Source organism: Oryctolagus cuniculus, chromosome 4 (genome assembly GCF_964237555.1).
Source record: "Oryctolagus cuniculus chromosome 4, mOryCun1.1, whole genome shotgun sequence".
Classification (NCBI taxonomy): Eukaryota; Metazoa; Chordata; class Mammalia; order Lagomorpha; family Leporidae; genus Oryctolagus; species Oryctolagus cuniculus.
The window spans coordinates 32,118,955-32,123,348 of NC_091435.1; positions in this window are offsets into that span (position 1 = coordinate 32,118,955).

Here is a 4,394-nt window from a genome sequence, read left to right on the forward strand (position 1 = left end):
ACATCCATAATAGGAATCTAGTTACTTGAGCTATCATTGCTGCCTCCAGGGTCTGCGTTATCTTGAAGCTGAAGTCTAGAGCTGGAGCCATATATGAACCCAGGTGCTCCAGTATGGGGCATGGCATCTTTCTCAGTGTTCAACCACTACCCCAATGCCCACCTTGGGATTTAATTTCTTCCTGTCCTCCTCAACCTTTGATTTTTAAAAAGTTCTTTTAAAAAAATTATAGCTATTTTAATGAATGTGTAGTGGTATTTGGTTATTTTATTTGCACTTCTATAATGGTTAGTGATGATAGGCCTCCTTTTGTGAGTTTATTAAACATTTGTCGCCTTTGATGCAGCACCTTTAAATCTTTAGCCTATTTGTAAAATATGTATTAGTTTATCTTTTTAATTTTTTAAAAAAGGTTGTTTATTTCAAAGTCACAGTTAGAGAGAGAAAGATCTTCCATTCATTGGTTACTCTGCAGATGGCCACAACGTTCAGCACAGGGCCAACCTGAAGCCAGGAGCCAGGAGCTTCTTTCAGGTCTCCCATGTGGTTAGCCGGGGCCCATGTGCTTAGGCCATATTCTGCTGCTTTCCCAGGCCATTAGCAGGGAGCTGGATCAGAGAGTGGAGCAGCTGAGACTTGAACTGGTGCTGGTGCCCATATGGGATGACAGTGTTGCAGGTGGCGATTTTATCTGCTATGCTACAATGCCAGCCCACCCCTTTGTAAAAATTTTTTGTTGATTTGAGAGAGAGAAATCATGTGCATTCTCTACTTCCTTGTTTACTCCATAAATGCCCACAGTAGCTGAGACTGGGCTGGGCCAGAGCCAGGACCCAAGATCACAATCCAGTTCTCCCAAGTGCTGGCAGCATCCCAGTTACTTAAGCCAGCATTACCTCCTAAGGCCTCAATTGGTAGAAAGCTTGGATAAAAGGGCTTCAGGCAGGAATGGAACTTTGGCACTCCGAAGTGGCCTGCAGGCATCCTAACAACTAGGCTAAATGTCTTCTGTTATCTGTTGTTGAGCTTAATGTTATACCATTTCTTCATGATACATATGATTTATAAGTAATTTCTGCCATTTTGGGTCTTTTATCTAACTGATGTGATTTCAGGAATTTGTTTAGGTTTTTCAGTGTTTTCTTTTATGAATTGTGCTTTTGTTGTCATATTTAAGGAATCTTTTCATACCTTAAGTTCACAGTATTCTTCTTTTTCTGGAACTTTTGTTGTTTTAGTTCTTATAATTCAGACTATGATCCGTCTTGAGTTTTTTTTTTGTTTGTTTTTGTTTTTGCATTGTATATCTTATTGCGACAGCACCATTTATTAAAAAGTGTTCTTTTTCTGTCAAATTGCTGTGGATTGTTAGTTGAAAATCAAATCAACATGAAAGTCAAAGTTATGGCTGGCGCCGCGGCTCACTAGGCTAATCCTCCGCCTTGTGGCGCCAGCACACCGGGTTCTAGTCCCTGTCGGGGTGCCAGATTCTGTCCCGGTTGCCCCTCTTCCAGGCCAGCTCTCTGCTGTGGCCAGGGAGTGCAGTGGAGGATGGCCCAAATGCTTGGGCCCTGCACCCCATGGGAGACCAGGAGAAGTACCTGGCTCCTGCCATCGGATCAGCGCGGTGCGCCGGCCACAGCACGCCGGCTGCGGCGGCCATTGGAGGGTGAACCAACGGCAAAGCAAGACCTTTCTCTCTCACTGTCCACTCTGCCTGTCCAAAAAAAAAAAAAGTCAAAGTTATTCTGTACTCTAGTCTGCCATTATCTATATGTCGTGTCTGTACACCAGTACCCGACGCTGTTTTGGTTACTATGCAGCTTTATAGTAAGTTTTGAAATTAGGTAGTTTAAATCCTGTAACTTCAATTGTCTTTTTCAAAATTTTCCCAGATAGTGTCAGTCACTTATACTTTCATATATATTTTAAAACCAGTTTTTATTAAAACTCATGATAGAGTTGGGTAGATCATCATGGGTACAAATTGACATCTTAATGACATTGAATCTTCCTATCAATTGAATCTTTGTTCCAGTAAATAAAGAACTAGGAGTATATTTAGATCTTCCTTAATTTTTCTCAACAATGTTTTGTGGTTTTGAGTTTTACACTTTCGTTAAATTTACTAAGGTTTTTTTTTTTAAATTCTTTTTACTAGTGAATGGAATCCTTTTTTAAAAAATTGTTCACTACTAATGTGTTTGAAATGCAATTGATTTTGGTGTTTGGATCTTCTTATACCTTTCTAAACTGTCTTATTTTAGTTTTTTTTTTTTTTTTCTTTTTTTGTGGATCCCTAAGGGTTATCAGTACACAAGTTCATGTTACCTGTATATAAGGACAATTTTATCTTTTCCATTCCATATATGTTTATATTTCTCTTGTTAAACTGAGTAGATCTCAGATAACATTGGCTTTTTCCCTATCTTAGAGAGCTGAGTTGTCTTTCACTATTAGTTTGATGTTAGTTGTACACATTTATTTCAGAAGGCGAGAGTTATTTCAACATGGAATGTCAAAAATGTAATGTTGAATGTATACATAATATATAATGTTTTAAATGCAATATGCAGTTAATAGAATAAAAAGCAGAACCCACATGGTTATTTCAGTAGATGCAGAAAACAAAAGCCTACAAATTGATGATTAGAACAAATACATAAACTAAAAACTAGGCATATAGAGAGAATAAAAATTTATAACAAATATAATAATTAATAGTGAAAGACTGAAAGAGTTCACTCTTGGTGTGCATGTACTCTGAGGACAATGCATGAGTGTCTGCTGTCATGAATTCTATTTAATACTGAGCCACAAAGTACCATATTTTTTTCTATTCATTGTGATATATATACAACTTATTTTGGAGCATGTGGAAAATAGTAGGGAGAAAAATCCAAACTCCTTTCACAATCTAGAATTGTCACTATCATGATTATAGTAGCCTCACTTTTAGTATTTTGTGTGTAGTAACATTTGTATTACAAAAACTAACTGGAGATCACATTTTATGCTCGTTATTCTGACCTCATATTTTTTAACATGTTCTTCCTTGTGCTTTTACTACCCACTGCAGTTATTTCTCTATTCCTGGACCAGGCAAATGCTTTTGCTTCATGGCCCTTGCATATGCTACTCCTTATATTGGAAATTCTCTTTATTTTCTTCCTGTGGCCAGGGCTTTCAGGTTGTTTAGCTTAAATGTCATTTCCTCAAAGCAGCTTATCCTCATCACGTTATGTGAAGTAACTTCCTCCCTACTTCCTGCTTTGTTTGAACTCACAAATAATTGTATTGATTTTGTTTTCTTGTTTTTGTCTTTTTTTTTCCATGAAGGCTATGTGTGTCTTGTTCACATTTGAATTCCAACACCTAACTTAGTGCTTAGACTTCTAATTTGCTGACAGTTTGTTCAATTAGAATAGGATATCATTCTCATGGCATCCTATTCTGATGATTTTACCCTATCATTACTCTTTGGGCATATATACTTTGATAATTTTTAAATTTCCACAATATAATTATTATAGTTATTTAAATATATTCATATCTCTTCAGTCATGAATCAAAGCACATCTGGCACATTTAATTTCTTTGAGTTGGCATTTATTACCCATTTATTAATACAAGAAAATGTGTAACTACCAATCTGTAAGAATAGGTTTTTTTACATTTGCTTTAGTTATTTTTTATTATTTAAATACTGTTTCTACTTATCTTTCATGAGATCATATACTTAGCTTGAAAGAAGTGTAATCAATAGGGGACTAACTATTAAAATAAAGCATTCTAGAATGTGGCAAAATATTAAGACAAAAATTGTGGTGTGGAATATTTTTAACTTATTACATGGAAAACATAGACTCAAGAACCTCACAATACTGGTTCCAGATGTTTTTCACTACCTGAATTGAGAACACTGTGGATGAAAAGTCAATATTTATGTTCTGGGAAACTTTCAAGGCCCCTTCTTTTTTCAAGTGGAAAATATCTGAATTTGAATTCCAGTTCCACATAGCTTTGTGATTTGGGGTAATGTGAACTTAGTTCCTGGATCTGTAAAATGGACACAATAGTAGTCATCTCATAAGGTTCGCTGAGTATTATGTTTGATATGTAGTTACTATTCAGTCAACCAAGTTGTAGTAATCTGTTCCATCTCTGTCCTGTGAGTGTTGATGAGAGTAGTAGCGAGAATCCCTTGTGCCTCAAGGCCTTCTCAACAGAAAATGACCAGCTCATCAATAAGATACTAGTAAGACTAGCTCATCTAAAAGATGTTCACTTTTTCTCTTGCCAGGAGTTTGTTTTTTGTTCATAGAATATATCTGTTTGGGGACTGTTTCTTGTCTGTGTCCTTGTTCCAAAATGATTTTACTTGAAAGGTAGTA